Source organism: Pinus tabuliformis, chromosome 6 (genome assembly GCF_031772625.1).
Source record: "Pinus tabuliformis cultivar Carrire ecotype Pingquan chromosome 6, CPIR1, whole genome shotgun sequence".
Classification (NCBI taxonomy): Eukaryota; Viridiplantae; Streptophyta; class Pinopsida; order Pinales; family Pinaceae; genus Pinus; species Pinus tabuliformis.
In genome coordinates this window covers 749,089,638-749,108,238 of record NC_142292.1, presented here as the reverse complement: position 1 = coordinate 749,108,238, position 18,601 = coordinate 749,089,638, and the positions used below count along the sequence as shown (strand labels likewise).

Sequence of the window (18,601 nt, the reverse complement as noted above, 5' to 3'; positions counted from 1 at the left end):
AGTCTTGTCATATTTGTAGCATATCCAGAATATCCATTTAGCCTTTTGATTTCTATAAAGGTTTCTTTCATAGCACCATGTCCTTCAACATCTTCAAGAGTAGATTTTAACCAATTTGGCCTCTTCCTTGCATTCGGTATGATCACAGGTTGAATAGCCTCACTTGGTCCTTCTTCTTCCTGAATTGTAGAAGGATTATCGGGTTGTACTTCTTCTTCTTCAAATATAGGTAGATCTTCATCATCAGAATCAATATGAATGTCCTTGGATCTTTTGTAGGCTTGATTTTCATCAAATATAATGTCCCTGCTAACTTCAATGTGTCTCCCTTCCTTGTTGTAGATCCTATATGCCTTTGAGGAGAGACTATAGCCAACAAACACCCCCTTGATGCTTGTAGAATCTAACTTCTTTCATTTGTCCTTTGGAATGTGGATATAACCGAGACTCCCAAAGATTTAGAGATGGTCCACACTTGGCTTCTTCCCTATGAATAGTTCCTTGGGTGTCATATTTTCAAGAATTTTATGGGTACTATTTTGAATATATACAATTGTCATTGTTGCTTCTCCCCATAGAAATTTTGGTATGCCTTGATCAAGGAGCATTGTTCATACACCTTCTTCAATTGTCGTATTCTCTCTTTTGGCCACTCCATTTTGTTCGAGATAATAGGGAACAATAAGCTCCCTCTTAATTCTTGCTTCTTTACAATATTCAATCAATTCTTTAGAAGTGTATTCCCCACCATTGTCGAATCTCAAAGTCTTTATTTTCCTTTCTGTTAGGGTTTCCACTTCACATCTAAACTCCTTAAATTTCTCAAATACTTCATCTTTTTTCTTGAGAAGGTAGAGCCATGTCCTTCTAGAGTGATCATCAATAAATGTTACATAGTAAATATGATCTCCAAGTGATTTGTCAGACATGGGCCCACACACATTGGAATGTATGAGGTCTAATATTTCTTTAGACGTTGTTTCACCATTCGAAAATGGTTTTCTTGTATGTTTTCCCAAAGAGTATCCCTTGTAAACTCCTTCGTGATCTTCTTCGATATCGAGGATGCCATAAACTATATGTTTAAGAGTGGGAATGATCTTGTAGTGAATATGACCATATCTTCTATCCCATAGATAAATGGGATTGATTTCCATATGAACTAGGGCTTGAGGAGGTGGTGTAATGACTCTATACAAACTTCCTTCATGAAATTTAATAACCCTAGATTTATCAATACTTGAATCTTTTCCCCAAACTAAGACCTTTCCATCAACAAAATCAACTCTATCCTCTTTATCTTCTAAGCAAGAAATTGAAAGCAAATTATTTTTCAAACCTGGAACATATAGTATGTTGTTGAGATGTAGTTTTGCTCCATTCTCTAGCTTCAAAGATGTTGATCCCAGACCTCTAACAACATAGCTTTTGTTGTCTCCCAATTCCATTGCATGAGAAGATGTTTCCTTTGATAGAATTTGAAGTTGTTTACTTTCCCCTATCATATTCCTTGGTGCTCCACTGTCAATGATCCATGCATTATCATCATTAAGTGATCATGTAAGTGCAGTTAAGAACCCTTGACTTTTGACCTTGTTGAATAAGTAGTAGACAATATTCTTGATCCATCTTCCTGTAATATTGAATCCCATTCTTATCATAAAAGGAGTAATCATTTCCTTCAAGCTAATGAAGTGATCTTCAATCTTCTCCGACCTTAGCTCTGATACCATGTTGAGAAATCAATGCTAGTAAGAATAGGGTTAGATTTCTCTTTCTTCATAATTATTTGTGAATTATGTTGCCTTCTTTTACTTATTTGTTATATTATCTTTCATCAAGCAATTACCAAATTATGTGTGCATGAAGATCACAAAAACACAAGACACAAGATGTAGGCACACTGTCAGGGAAAAACCCCTACCTAGGTGAAAACCTAGTCAAAAATCTCTTCCTTCAATAGTTTTGCTTGAGACTCTTCAACCTAGACACATACCTCCTCCACACCAAGTCAACCTTTCCTTCTTCGATCCAACCTTCGACCTAGCAGCAACAACATTTTGACAACAGTAACTTCGACTTGGCAGCTTCAGGCAACAACAATAGCTTCAAATTTGACAAAGAGACTTCGATCTCCTAAATTAGCCCACATGAGAGAAAGAGGGAGATCCCAAAACTTCGATTTTGTCCTTCCCTTCCTTCTTGACCAATTTTGCACTCCTTTTAGCCTCCTTCTTCAACTTCGCACTTTTCCCAGCTCTTTCTTGGATATCGAACTTGTGAGAGAGAGTGTGTCCAAATGAATTCGACCTGCTCCAATATATAGGCTTTTTAGTGAGGCCGAATTGCCCAGTTGAGGCCGACTTGATCTCCTTGAGGATGACTTGGTGCAGAGGTTACATAATTCATCTTTGACTCAAAATTAACTCTTTTTACAACGTTCAAAAACCCACGAAAGGTCTCATAAAATATACAATGACTCTAATGACTCAATATTAATCCTAGGAGTTCACAATTGGGACTTTGACTAATAAAATGATGACCCAAGCATGAAACCCATGCTTTAATAAGTCACTATACCAATAATAAAAATTCTTTTGATAAATACATTTTATGAAGACCGATCCTAGTTACATTCTTTAATAGGATGAAGTCTCGTCCCTAGTATTTCGCCTTATTTCCTCTTGTACCAAATCGGACCACAAGAATTCCCAATTTGGTAGTTTCTCCCTCTTGTTCACTGAATCTTGGTAGTTGTGCCAGCTCTTGTGGAGGCCTAGAAGGGCTAAGATCACCAAGTCATCCTCTACTACAGTAACACCAACTTGACCAAGTTCATCACATCACTGTATAAACCTGCACAGGTACTATGGAATGGTCTCATTCGTCTACATCTTGATATTTCGAAGTTTCTCCTTGAGTGCCAATTTCTTGTGATCACTACTATTCTAAAACAAATCTATCAGTGCTTGCCACATTGCATACATAGTATCTTTATTGTGGAGATTTGAGACAATATGGTCTCGTACTCCCTCCAATATGATCCTCCTCACCTTGGAAACACACTTCTTCCATTCTGCTAGATCCTTAGCATCAGATGTTGCTGGTTTCAGAATATCATTATCAATGAATTCCTTCAACCCATTATCCTCCAATACTGCTTCCATGCGATCCTTCCATGCAATATAATTCGAGCTTCCCTCAAGGGAATACTTGAGCCTTAGTCCATTGAAAGCCATCTTCTCAGTCTTGAAGAAAACCTGCAACCCTGATCTACAAATTCGAATCTCCTGCAATGACAACTTCGAAATCTATGCTCTATAGTGATTCCAACTCCGATACCATGTAGAAATTAATGTGTAGATTCAATACTGCTCATGAAATTTACTAAATCACAAGACTTGAAGCTACTCTACTAATCTGCAGGAGTAAATTCACCATCTAGAACAAGAATCATATACATGCAAAAGGAAACATTACACATGCACATAGATTTATCTAGGGGAAAGCAACTGCTCAAAACCCCTTGTTATCTACATTGCATTAATCTGAGAACAGAGAAGAAATACATATGATTGCTCAAGCTTGAGCACACCCTGCAAGTGTATAATCTATCCCTTTGCCTGACTAACTAACTATGACCAACACTTAGCCAATTTTCAAGCCCTCCAACCTCCTATTTCCTTGCGTTGTTCCCTTGCGAAATTGCCCCTAATTTTTTTACGAATTTCACACTCTAGAATTGCGTAATTGCTTTAGGTCATTCTCTGACTGCATGCACCACTTGTACACATTGGAATATGCTACCACTAATAGTACACTGCCTTGGAATATCCATCTCAACAGGGTAACTCGAATTATATGCATGCAACAATTATTTTGGGTTGATTGATCAGTGAATTGGTTGATCACTGAGTGTGGTTGAAGTTCCACTTCCACAACTTGACCTCCACTAGTTCTTCTGACAATAACTCAAATTAACTGAAATAGATTGCTACAAATTAGCAATCAATCATGCAAAACTTAACTCTAACCTCTCCAACTTGAATTTACTTAGTAAATTGGGTGACACAAGCCATGTCACACAAGTTAACATCATCCAAGTTGTTTGCTGATGTGGAAATTCAAATTTTAATCTATTTTGACCAAGGCAAAGTCAAAACTAGATTTTCTTACTGCATTTTCAACAAGAGGTTGTTGAGGTGTCATAAAGACTTGACAAGGTTTGAACAAGTCCTATAGGTGATGAAGAAAACATGTCAAATGATGGAAATAGTTTGAGTAAAGTTTGGTTGAATTTAGGACTTGAAAACATGATAACGTAGGTTTCTAGCAAGAGGAGCATTATAGCATAGGGTAACACAGGTCTCTAGTGTAAGAGGTGCGTTATAATGCAGTTACCGAAGGGCTAAGTAGATTTACTACCTGCAAGTGAAGAAAAACAAAAACCCTTTGGAAAACCATGGAATTTCCCAAGGTATTCTTATGCGGAAGGTTGTGCAACGTCTTTTTGATCTTGTCAAAGATTACCATCAACAAATCCTTGGGTTTTCCCTTGGTAATCACAAGGAAATGAGGCTATAAAAGGAAAAGGAGTTCGATAAACTAGGGTGTGCGTTTGATGAGCAAATATTGGTTTATATGAGGGTGTGCCAAGTCAGGACATCAAGCAAGGATGTATACATAGATTGTGTGTTTGTTGAAGGTTCCTTTTGCAGGGTGTATGCATAGATCTATGTTCTTCTCGAAATGAGCACACTGTTAATTATATTTTTGAGTTTAAAGATGCATATCTTGGTGACTTAGAATGTGTATGGTTTATGTTTCCAGGGAATGCACCAAGTTCTTTTTCAGGCAAAGTATTGGGCAAAGGTTCTGGTTTGCTGGGATCTACTCATAGATGCACATGTGCTTATTGGTAGTTCAATGACTACATATTTTCATTAAGTACATAGGGAAGAGACCTATATGTTTTTTTATCAAATGAGTTTGGTTTGTCATCACTAGAGGAATATGTGTAAAGATCAATTTCTTTCACTTTAGGGACATCCATATGTGCATTTGTTAAGTTATGGTATGTTCTATGCTTATAACAGTTTACTTCTTTTTATTATTATTATCCACAAATTAACAATCACATGTACATTAATTAAAGTGCAGATAAAACATCAAACGATCGACATAAAACAAGCCAAGACAAGAGACACAAGATGTGGCGGCTAGCCAGGGACAAACCCTGATATGGGGAAACCCTTTGATCAAATCTTCCTTTATCTTCAATAATTAAGTAAAGAGAAATAGTACATAAATATGATTTACATCAGCAGCAACAAACCCTAGATTAGCCCTAAACTAGGGCAGACAATATCTTGCAAACCGACCGTCGGGATACCTTGATTCCTTCACCAAAATGTATGGCCTTCTGGGGAGAGTCAGTTCCACCTACAACATAGTTCTGAGAGAGAGTCTGATGGTCATTGCTGGTCAAACTTGTGATTTGTAGTTTAAGCCCTAAATTCTGCGTCTTCCTTCCACACGTGTGAGAGAAGAGTCCCTGTCTGCGCAGTAGGAGAAGAGCCTCTTTTCTGCACAAGAGAGAGAGAGAGAGAGAGAGAGAGAGAGAGAGAGAGAGATGTGATGAGATGAGAGTGTTCAAATGAGGAAAAGACCTCTTGTATTTATATACAAATGTTGATGATGAATAGATGCGTCTGTTGGGCTTCTGAGCCTACATGAGTTGTAGATCGGCTTGATAATTATTCCATAATCAAAATAAATTTATATCTCCATAAATACTTATCGGAATCAGATGATATTTAGATCAATCCTACACCTCTCGATGAGAGGAATCTAATAAAAATATTATCAGCCATGAATAAGATGACCCACATGGAGTTTGGCCCTAGTTTCCAATTTTAACACTCCCTCTCAACTAGGCAGAACTCCATCTGCAGTTCATCCGTCGGTCGCTACTATTCATCCATCAAATGCACTACCCTGTATAGCTTGACCCCTGCTCTACTCTACTCTATTCTGCATGCTCTGCTCTGTTCTGTTCTGCCATGTTTTGATATGCTCTGCTCTGCTCTGCTTTGTCCAAACTATGAAGAGGAAGAAATGATCGAGGATGTATCATACCATCCTCCACTAACTTAAAGTCAGTCTCAGAGTGTGTACCATTGGTCCTAGACCAGTCCTCAACCGACACGAAGTCAATGTCATAGTGGGTACAACTCCTACCACTGGTCCTAGACCAGTACCATTGATCCCAGATCAATGAAGGTCATCCTAGCATAGGGAGTACGGTAGATACAACGATGCATCCATCGATACTACTATGGTCGCTATCCTCATTTCCCTGCTCATTGATAAGATGAGAGGTACTTCCCATGAGTCCCAGACTGCATGGGTAGGACGCCTCGACAAGAGAACTAATCAATCCTGTCCATAGGAGAGCGAATCATCCCGTCCCACAAGACAGTGAATCATCTTGTCCACAATCACCATGGAGAACACATCATCCAGGCCTCACAAGAGAACTAATCATCCTGCTACACAATCGTCATGGAGAATAAACCATCCAGACCTCACATGAGAACTAATCATCCTGCTACACAATTGTCATGGAGAACACATCATCCAGACCTCACAGGAGAACTAATCATCCTGCTACACAATCGCCACGGGGTGTCACAGGGAAAGTTTTGATTCTTTCACCCTGTACACGTATACCACCAGGGGATGGTGAGTCACCCTATGGTCATATGTCGCTTTAAGAAGTACCCCGTGCCCCCCCGGAGCTCCTAGGGCTCAATACTTCATACAGGACCCTCATTAGAGGGTCTTTGAACGACACCAAGTCGTTTTTGGAAAGTCAGGAATTTTACCTTCCCTAGGGCTTTGTCAGAATGTCGGCGACCGGTTCATCTGTACTAATATGTTGGAGCCTTATTGCTCCTCGTTGCACCATATCTCGAATATAGTGGTAATTAATATCGATATGCTTTGAGCGATCATGAAATACGAGATTCTCTGACAAACAAATCCCACTATGGTTGTCACATAGGATCACGGTGGTATCCAACGTAAATCCAAACAGCTCACTCAAGAGCTTTCGCAACCAGACTGCCTCACAAGAGGCCATGCTAGTAGCAATATACTCTGCTTTGGTGGTGCTCTAAGTCACCGACTTCTACTTCCTGCTCATCTATGATATCGAAGCAAATCCCAAGGAGAAGCAGCACCCGGAAGTGCTCTTACGGTCCACCACATTGCCAGCCCAATCAGCATTGTTGTATCCAAGTAGTCTCACATCTCCGATAGTGTATCTTAACCCATAAGTAATTGTGCCACGAAGATATCTTAACATATGCTTGGCACTAATCCAATGTATGTGGTGAGGTTCAACCATATGTTGACTCAACGTGTTGACTGCGAAGCATATATCTGGACGGGAGTTCACTAAGAACATTAATGCTCCTACGAGTTGACGATACTCGGTGGCATTTCGTAAAACAGGTCCAGCAACGCTACCGCTTAACTTCTTAAAGTCAAGCTCCATTGAGGTAGTAACAGGCTTGCAGTCCACCATATCGAATCTTTCCAATATCTTCACCACATATTTTCCTTGAGATAGGAAAATTCCCCTTGGCTTATGCCAGACTTCAAGTCCTAGGAAATAGTGCATCAGTCCTAGGTCCTTCATTTCAAATTCAGAAGCCAACTCCCTCTTGCATTTGTGAATGAGAGGGTCTACACCTGTTAGAAAGAGGTCATCCACATACAGCACCAGTATGAGAGGCTTGTCATCTTCAATCTTAAAGTAAAGGTTAGGATCGACTTCATTGCTAGTGAATCCCAGCTTCATCAAGTAGCTATCGATCCTCTCATACTATGCTCGAGGTGCTTGCTTCAGCCCATAGAGAGCTTTCCTCAACCTGCATACATGAGATTTTCGATCATAAATCTCAAATCCTTCAGGTTGCTCCACGTAGACCTCTTCTTTGATCGAACCATGCAAGAACACAGTCTTGACATCCATTTGATGTAGGTTCCATCCTTGTGAAGCTGCAAGGGCTATGATCGAGCGGATGGTGGTATATTTGGCAACAGGTGCAAATATCTCATCATAGTCTATACCTTCCTTCTGGGAGAAGCCACGAGCGACAAAATGAGCCTTATACTTTTTCGTACTTCCATCTGCTGCATGCTTTATCTTGTAAAGCCATTTAGAAATGACAACTGTCTTGTCCTGGGGTTTGGGAACTACTTCCCAGACATCATTCTTCATAATGGACTCATATTCTTCGGTCATAACATGCTTCCATACTTGATGCTTGACGACATCTGAGAATGATGAAGGCTCATTTTGTATGATCGTGCTCATGATGGTCAGGTATCCCTGATACCTGTTAGGTTTCTTACTTTCACGGAAGGTTCCTCGAGGTGCAGTGTGTCCTTTAGCATCATCGAGTAGTCCCCTAAGCCAAGAGGGCCTCTTACTAGAAGAGGAAGGCTCAGCTGGATCAATAGGATCCATGGGTTCATCCACATCGGGCATTGTTACATCATCTTTTTCTTTTGGTTCCCTAGTGTGAGCTTCTTAAGAGCTCTTTAAAGTAGGAAGATTGTTCACCTGGTTGAGAGCCATATCTTTGTCAAAGGTGACATCATGACTAATCACGACTTCCCTTTGACTGGCTACATAGATTCTATAGCCCTTAGTATTTTCACCATAGCCCACGAAGATTCCTTTCTTTCTAGATGCACCCAATTTATTCCTTTTCTCTTTCGGCACATGAAAATATACAGGGCTTCCAAAAATTCTAAAATGAGATACGTCAGGTTTCTTACCGGTGAACATTTCTTCAGGAGTCTTGGAACCCAATGCTTGATGAGGGCATCGGCTTTGTACATATACGATGGTGTTTGTAGCTTTGTCCCATAGAAATTTCGGAAGTCTTTGATCATGGAGCATGGCACAGACAGCTTCCATAATCGTACGGTTCTTCCTTTCCGCCACACCATTATGTTCAGGAGTATATGGTGTAGTAGTCTCCCTCTTAATGCCAGCCTCTTTAGAAAAGTCATGAAACTTGTTAGATTCATATTCAATCCCATTATCAATCCTTAAGATCTTGATCTTCTTTTCGGTTTGATTCTCGATCAAGGCTTTGAAGTGTCGAAACCAAGAGAACACTTCATCCTTCTTTTTCAAGAAGTATATCCAAGTCTTTCGAGAATAGTCATCTGTAAAAGTAAGGTAATATGAATATCCTCCCAAGGAGTTCACAGGCATCATACCAGATATGTCTGAGTGAACCAACTGTAATATATCAGAGGTCTTGCTTTGGCTTGAGGGGAATGGTCCCCTTTTGAGCTTTCCTTCGGCACATCCCAAACATACACCTTCTTTCTCTACTCAGAATTTGGGCATCCCTGTCACCATTTGTCTTACATCGAGTAGAGCTTTATAATAAAGGTGGGAAAACCTCTGATGCCAAAGTTCAGACTAAAGAGATGTGTCACAAGACATGACTACTAGTGGACTTCCACCGACCTGATATAATGAATCAACACGAAACCCAAGAGTAAAGGCATCTTTAACATTATTTTTCCATACATGTACCTTGCCATTGCTAAAGGTCACCTTGTAGCCTTTGTCTTCCATTGCCGAGATGGAAGGTTCTTTTTGAGGTCAGGTACATATAATACATCCTATAAGTGGATTGTATTACCTTGATTCAATTTAAGAGAGACATTGCCTACACCTTTCATAGGATATTTCATATTATCTCCAAGGACAATTTCCAGGTTAGTTTCTTTCTCTATCAGATTATGGAGAACTTCTTTGTAACCAGTGAAGCGCCTTGAGGCACCACTATCAATAAGCCAATTTCCGAGCAAGTCTGGAGGAGCAGAGGTAGATAGAGCAGCTGGTAGATAATATTCATCCTGCTTATTGTCAACAGTGTTAGATTCATACCTGGAATTTCTTGCCTTCTTGAATGGTTGTCCTCTTCCTTGATTTCCAACACTCCTTTTACCTCGGCCATTAGATCTGCCATTCCTTTGATTGCCATGAGAGGGATTTTGATTGTCGTCCTGGTGAGAGTTCCTTCTATCAGGGCATTCCCTTGCATAGTGACCTACTTTATCGCAAATGTAACATCATCCTTTTCTCCCACCTTTAGGTCCAGCCTTTCTTTTTTATTTAGTCCCGGAATTTTTTCTTTTCTTAGCATGAGAAGAAAAGGCAGCAGGAGGACCTTTAGGCATGGGCATTTCTTGCTCTTCTATCCTTGTTTCTTCTTGAATGCATCTTGCCATTAATTCCTCGAATCCAGGAATTATGTTATTGTTGAGAAGAGTAGTCCTGAACACGTACCAGTCGGATGGTAATCCTCTAAGAGTCATGAGTGCCATTTCCCTATTAGTAATAATCTCCCCAATAGATAGGAGATTGTTCTTGATCTCAGTGATTCTTAAGAAGTATGCTTGCATATTCTCATCTTTGCCCTTCTTAATTTCCTTCAGCTTATTTCTAAGAAGCAAGACTTGATTTGCATCATTAACTTTAAATAAACTCACCAGTCTATCGTAGATTTCCTTGGAGGTGTTCAGGTCGGAGATGTAGGCCGCCAAGTACTTGTCGATAGAGTCCCGGATGATCTTCTTTGTTTTGACTTCACCGGTTTTCCATTTTTTCCTGGCAGCAGCGGGTGCATTTGATGGAGGCTCAACAATATTGCCTCTCACATGGTCCAACACTCCTTGATCTTCTAAGGTTGGATCGAGAGACACCTTCCATCCGTGATTGTCAGATTTCTCACAGAGCTTGTCTTCGGTAGGGAAGAGTGTTGAGGACCCCATAGTTCTTTTAGGATAGCCTTGCCAATCTTCTCTTCGGTGATTGCTCTTGCTCTTGCTCGGGCTTTGTCTTCACCTCAGCTCAGATACCATGTTAAGTTATGGTATGTTCTATGCTTAGAGCAGTTTACTTCTTTTTATTATTATTATCCACAGACTAGCAATCATATGTACATTAAGTAAAGTGCAGATAGAACATTAAACGATTGACAGAAAACAAGCCAAGACAAGAGACACAAGATGAGGTGGCTAGCTAGGGACAAACCCCAGTATGGGTAAACCTTTTGATCAAATCTTCCTTTATCTTCAATAATTCAGCAGAGAGATATAATACATAAATCTAATTTACATCAGCAGCAACAAACCCTAGATCAGCCCTAAACTAGGGCAGACAATATCTTGCAAACCGACCATCGGAATACCTTGATTCCTTCACCAAAATGTACGGCCTTATGAGGAGAGTTAGTTCCACCTACAACAAAGTTCTGAGAGAGAGTCTAATGGTCAACACTGGTCAAACTTGTGATCTGTAGTTGCAGCCCTAAATTCTGCGTCTTCCTTCCACATGTGTGAGAGAAGAGTCCTTGTCTATGCAGTAGGAGAAGAGCCTCTTTTCTGCGCAGGAGAGAGAGAGAGAGAGAGATGTGATGAGATGAGAGTGTCCAAATGAGGAAAAGACCTCTGATGAGCCCCAAAAATGGACAAATATTTGGGCTCATTCAACCTCCTAATTTGGCTTAGTCCACCATTCTCATTTGTTTATTGCATGTTTTTGATTATTTTTATGTTAATAGAGTGAATTTGGTTAGTCATTATGCCAACAAGTCTAATGGGTGCTTTGTGTAGCCTTTTTGGTCAATTTGGAGACAAAATTGAAGGTCTTAATGAGCACTTGGCAGCCAAATTCGTGGGAGAACAAGCTAGAGGATTTGTAGGAAGGTGTCCCCCTCATTTATGGGCCCTTACCTCGAATTCTCCACCATCAGCTCGGAGTTCAAAGGCCACCAAATCAATGAGCACAAGGGCAGCCAAGCAAGTCAAGTAGGACTGCTGTTAACTACAAGTCTTGGGCAGCCAAGTCCCTAAATTTTAGGAGGACTGTTGGGTCCTCAAATTGTATAAATAAGAAGGCTTAGGGCCTCATTTTGGTTAGCTAGTGGGTAGTCATTTTGTAGCTAGTGGTTAGTCACTTGTCTCAACCAGTAGTTAGTCATTTTGTAGTTCGATTTTTATGCAATAGATTAGCTTTTCTTTCAGCTCATGCTCAAGCTCTCCTTGTGGACAGTTTTGATGTAACTTTTCATTTCTTGATTAATAAAGATGGATCCAGCTTGGCACCAGCTCTAAATCTATCTTGGGAGGCTGTAGCTCTTGGGGTTGGGCCCATCTCAAGCGCCCAGTACCTCCCTTGTTTATCTTTATGTGTTTGCTGCGTTCTTGAAATAAAATCTGCTCTTTAGATTTACTTCGTGCTTTGTTACTTAGGTTTCTTTTGATGGTTCAAGTAGCTTTTCATGTTTGTAATATGTTGGTAGGAGTTTGTTATGCATTTAGATCTTTTGGCATGTTCTTGCTCACGTGATGTATATGGTTCTCTTTCCAAACAAAGCTGTTGTTTATTCATTTCATTTACAGTTGGATTAAGTTAGCTAGGACTTGGTTTGTTTGCAAGAATTCATTGATTCGTTCGAATGAGCATTGTGCAGGGCATCACTATCACCTTCATCACCTCCTCGTTCATCTGAGCCTCGTTCAGGTCAGCTCCTTCATCACCAAGTCTGTTTCTTCATCTCCCATCTGCTCTTTTGCCACGTAACCCTACCTTCTTGCTTTTCCATTGCCTAAACCTTCGTTGATGCAAGTCAGCCTTCCACATCATCTCACCACTCCATCCATCAGTTCCTTGGTCACTTCAGACCCCCATCCTACCTCCATAACCATCCATGCATCTTCCATCAACCACCCATCCTCAAAAATCCAATTCGTAAACATCCTGTAGAAGAATTACAGAACATCCTGTAGAAACTTCCTGTAGAAGCCCCTGCAGACTTCCTCTAGAAGTTCATGAACACGGTTGCATGTCGTCCAGACTTTGTGAAACTCTCAGAAAGAATACTGGGGATCCCTTAGACCCTCTCTGTACCATCCCAACCTTTCCCAAAGCATTTCATCCCTTGATCCATCCCTGCACAGTGGAAAACTAGTTAGAAGCACATGCATGATAATTTCAACAACTTAATCAAAAATACAAAAAGATGTTTTCTTCAGATAGTGATAACTTAGACACATGCATTTTACCTTCCTAGAAGTAATGGCATCTCTTCTCATAGTTTGCATTCTCATTTTTGCATCAGTAGGACTAGTTGGTAGAATTAGGGTTTGCTAGGGTTTGCTAGGGTTTGCGTTTCTTTTTGGCTTTCAGTTTCTTTTCGCAAGTAGATTAGCTTCCCTTGAGTTAGCTTTCGTCCATCAGTTAAAAAGCTTTTTCTAAGAGCTGATAGAAGTTGGCTTGAGCCCCTAGCGGACTTGTGCCAGCTGACCAAGTGACAGCTGCGCCAAGAGCTAGTACTTGTGCATACAGCACCGTCGCTTCCAAGTTTGTTACGAACTACCGGGTTGATAAAATTAAAGAAGGGAGTTCCAGGAGTTGTAGCATTATTGCTACAATACTGGGGCCCACCATCTTTTTGGCGCCGTTGCCGGGGAAGCGGCAGAGTATTGGTGATTGTTGCTATTCTTCTATTTTCTACTACAACCTTCTGCTAAGTAGTTTATTTCATTTCCATTATGCAATTTCATTTATGCAAAAGTAGATTAGCATTTCTTGCTTTCATAGATTAGCATTTCAATTCCGCAATTTCATTTCTGTAAGCATAGATTAGCATTTCAATTTCGCAAGCGTAGCCTAGCGTTTCATTCCTGCAATTTCATTTGAGCAAAATAGATTAGTCCTTTCCTGCTTTCATTTCAATTCCGCATTTTCATTTTCGCAAGATAGTTAGTTGCAGTTCAATCTATTTCATTTTTGCAAGTAGAAGTAGGAAAAAGCAAAAATCAACCAAAAAGATTTCATTTCATGCCTTGTAGGAGTAGAGATAAGTTAGAAAAATTATTGCACAACACCCCCACTGCTTCACACAGCCAACGTTCTTCTTTGATGGCTGTGATGAAAGAACCCCTGGGTGGACATCAAGACATATCTGAAGAACCTCTAGGGGAGAAGAAGAAGAAACATTCCTCTGAAGCAAATGGCTACAAGCAGAAATGTTGGGAGCAGTCCCTTATCCAAAGATGAATTTGCAAATCAGATCGAAGATTTCAAGAGTGACATGAGGCAGTTTCTTGCCATGCAACTGGATACCTTGCGGATCCAAAAGAAGCAAGAAGAAGCCAAGAGGGCTTTGGTCATTTTTTGTCCTAGGTGCCTTAAAAAGCATCCTAGGAACGAATGTCCAATGCACTCCCTAGAAGTGTGTTTTGTATGTGAAGAATACCATCCTACAGATCAGTGCCCTTCCTTGCCCAGAATCAAAGCTGCATATCAAAGAGCCAAGGGAGCCACTGAATCACTCTATTATATGAACCAAAGGAGGCCACATGGACTTAGATATTACCAGCAGGAACTGCAAGGGATACCCGAGACCTATTATGACCCTTATCAAGCCACTTTCATGCCTTCTTGGGATCCCCCTGCTCATCCTTCCTGGTCTACACCTCCTCCTTGGTCATATCCTCCTTGTTCCTTCACAGATCCATATTACGCCCTACCAGTTGCTCATTCATTTCACTCTTATGCTCAGCCACAGCCTCAGTGGAATGCACCTTATCAGGAGTGGAGGCCCCAGTACAACTCTCATCCCGCTCATTTTCCTCCACCACCTGCTCATCCTCAAAGCCATCCATCTCCATCTCAATTTCACACCTCCACTCAAATACCCGTACCTCCATTTCCAAAACCCTGCAATGGAGCAGCTCAACCCAATTGCAAAGCTGAGGCACAACATGTGCAAATGACTCCTTTTGAGCTCAATGATGTTCACCAAAGCTCAGGAAGAGTGTTGCAAAAGAGAGAATCTATTGACAACATTGAAGGACCAAAAGCAAAAGAAGATTCCAAAGAGGAGATCAAAGAACCATGGGCTGCACTTGATGAAGAGAAGAGATCTAAATCAGAGATCGAGAGAGTTCCCTCATGGTTATCATCAAATCTTCCATGTATTCAAGAGAAAGATCAACAAAAAGAGGAAGATCAGAAGGTCATGATAGAAGGTGAAATGAAGAATGATCCAAATCAGCAAGATGACCAAGGATATCAAAGCTATATTGAGATATGGTTTCAGAAGGTCACTAAGTTGCAGCAGTACTCTCCTCCTCAGCTATGTTTTGTACTTTCAAAGGCAGATCATTTTGTCTCTGAAAGTTGGATAGTTGTCAAAGCATGCATTCCGAGCCTTTACATCATCTTGTCTCTAATCTCGATGTGCACATGGCTCCATTGGAAGTATTCTTATACTTGAAAATGAGTTTGTTTTTCAAGTAGGGTAGGTTAGAAAAAAAAAAGAAAAAAGAGAAAAAAGAAAATAAGAGAAAAATAAAAATCTAAGGTGAAAACCTCCTCGGAGGCGCCTTAGATTGGCTCATTGATTGAAAACCTCCATGAGGCGGTCAATGGGTTGGAAAAAAAAGAGAAAAGAGAATAAGATCTTTGGGTGAAAACCTCCCTTGGAGGCGCCCAAGGCAGGCAATTAGGGTGAAAACCTCCATGAGGCGCCCTAGTTGTTTTTCAAAAAAAAAAAAAAAGAGAAAAAGAAAAAGAAAAATAAAGCTAATCTCCATTGAATAATTTCATGTTGCAGCAATGACATTGCAAGTTGCAAGAAGGACGTTTCATGAGAGGAGGAGCACTCAAATCAAGGTCAAAGTAATTGTTCTTGTGCCTTCTACAAGAAGCTCTGTATTTCTACAGGAAACATCCTGTAGAACCTTTGGACGAGCCAAATCCAATTTCAAAAGTGAATCTGATGGTGGGAATCTGTTGATTAGGCCTACAAGCACTTGTGTGTCCATCCCTTGCCTTTCTCCATCATTTTTTCACCTCCTTGTGCTTCTCGTTGTGCTTCTACAGGAACTTCCTGTAGAAGTTGTGGGAAACTAGGCATGCATTTCAAAAAGTGGTTTGGCAAGCATGGTAGCTTCCTCAAAGGTTCAGAAGTCCTCCTGCAATCTTCCAACTCCTCCTCCATCATCTCCATACCTGCATCACAGCCAAAATTCATTTTGTCATACCATGCAAACACATGCAAAGGCCTTGCAGCAAAAATACCTAGAGCCAAATTTGTTTTTGCCATAACTTGAAAACCATGCATCCATTTGAAAAACCGTTTTATGGGGAATTGTACAAGGTTGATGACAACATGCCTGAGCAGTTTCAGCCAATTCCGGTGCACGGTTTCCAAGGAATCAGCCTCCATCACCATCAACCATTTTTGCATTTTCTCCATAACCGTGCATCCGTTTCAAAACCTGTTTCATGGGGATATGCATGTGAGTGATGGTAACCTACCCAAGCAGTTTCAGCCGATTCCAATGCACGGTTTCCGAGAAATCAAGCTCTGAAATCTTCAGCCATTTTCCATTTTTCTCGAAATCCGTGCATCCATTGATCACGATTTTGCTATGGGAGATGCATAATGATGATAGGAACATGCTCACCGAGTTTCAGATCAATCCGCTTCACCGTTTGGGAGAAATGGCGAAAACAAGTTCTGGTCCTGTGAAAATTCAATGGCAGCAGTTTGAGGGTGCAGATCTGAACGTGGAAATGAACTCTTGTTGCATGCATCTGGCCAGAGGACACCTGCACAAGGAAACCAGCCATGAATCAGCAACCAAGCCATCATGCAACCATAAAATCAAATGCATGCAGCAATGACAGCCCACAACAGCTCACGACAGCCATTCAACTTCGAGGTATGTGACTGATCTCATTCTTCTATTGCATAGATTTAATTCGAAAACTGCATGAATTGATGGGATGGTGGAATTAAGCCATGAATAGAATAAGTTTAACCCGACATCCAGTCCTCTAGCATTCATGAAAAATCACGTAGCTTGCGTGGATAGCCATTCACGTGGAAGTTGAGAAACACAAGCAATGGTAGATGTGTTGAACTCCAGTGAACAGGGCATCAGTTGATTAACGAATAGAAGACATGCAGTTCATAACATCACTTCAGTTCGAAAAAGCCAGCGCGCATGTTTTTTGCCACCTCACCACAAGTCACGCAATAATTCAAGGGACGCTCGGCTGAAACTCTCACCACTCTTTGTTCAACTGCGGTCAACTGAAGCGCATGTCCACCATCCAGATCAGTTAAACAATGGTGCTCCACTGATTTCTGCCTTTTATTCTCGAGATCTCTTCAGTTCCTTAAAAAATTCCCGCCTGTCGCACTCTACAGGCGTTTCTACAGGATGTCGTCTACAGGAAAGGCAGAAAACAACCCTGCAAAAAGAAACCACTAGATTATACGATGCAACTACCAGCTCAAGAACTTGTGGCCAGGGATTTGCATAACCATGCATGGACATTCAGACATATCTATCGTGGTCAGCCAAAGAGGCATCTTCTAACAACAGGATGGGGTGTATTTGTGAGTGCGAAGAGACTTTTTGCTGGTGACTCTGTCCTTTTTATAAGGGATGAAAAATCACAACTACTTCTGGGTATAAGGCGTGCAAATCGGCAACAAGCAACTATGTCGTCATCTGTCCTGTCTAGTGACAGCATGCATATTGGCGTTCTTGCTGTAGCAGCGCATGCTGCTTCAAACCATAGCCCATTTACCGTTTTCTACAATCCAAGGGCAAGCCCTTCAGAGTTTGTCATTCCTCTGTCTAAGTACAACAAAGCAATCTATGGCACCCAGGTTTCACTTGGCATGCGGTTCAGGATGATGTCTGAAACTGAGGAATCAGGCGTGCGCAGATATATGGGTACCATTACAGGGATCAGTGATCTTGATTCTATGAAATGGCCAAACTCACAGTGGCGTAATATCCAGGTTGGGTGGGATGAATCCACTGCTGGTGAAAGGCAGAATCGAGTTTCTATCTGGGAGATTGAGCCTGTTGCCACTCCATTTTTCATTTGTCCTCCGCCTTTCTTCAGGACCAAGCGCCCACGACAGCCAGGAATGCTGGGTGAAGAATCAGAAATAGAGAGTGCCATCAAGAGATCTTCACTGTGGTTTGGGGAGGAGACTGGTATTGTTAATTCTCAAAATCCTACAATGCCTGGTGTTGGTTTACTCCAATGGATGAACATGCATCAGAGACCTGATATAATAAACTCAGCCATCCAGCCAGATTACTATCGTCCTACGGCTGCTGCTACCTTACAAAAACTGGGGAGCAGTGACATAACCAAGCCTTTGAATTCAGCCCAACAGGCATTGCAGTCACATCAGTTACAATTCAGTATTCCACAGTCCCAACAGTCAGAATTGTATCAACCTCAAATTATGTGGCCACAACAGCAACACCACCTTTCCAATCAGCAACAGCAGCAGCAACATCTGTATACTCAGCAGCAGGTGCCATCACAACAGCTGGATCAACACCATCTTCATATGCAACAGCAAAATCCTTCACAACAAGTGGAGCAACAACACAGTTCAAGAAAAAGGCACCCTCAGCCGCGCAGACCAAAACAGTGAAGACAGTTCTACAG

General features: G+C 41.0%; 1 pseudogene; it reads left to right on the top strand.

The window, feature by feature from the left end:
• LOC149260907 (auxin response factor 19 pseudogene) overlaps positions 1 to 18,587 on the top strand; it is a 111,865-nt pseudogene extending 93,278 nt beyond the window's left edge.
• Positions 18,588 to 18,601: the final 14 nt, after the last annotated feature.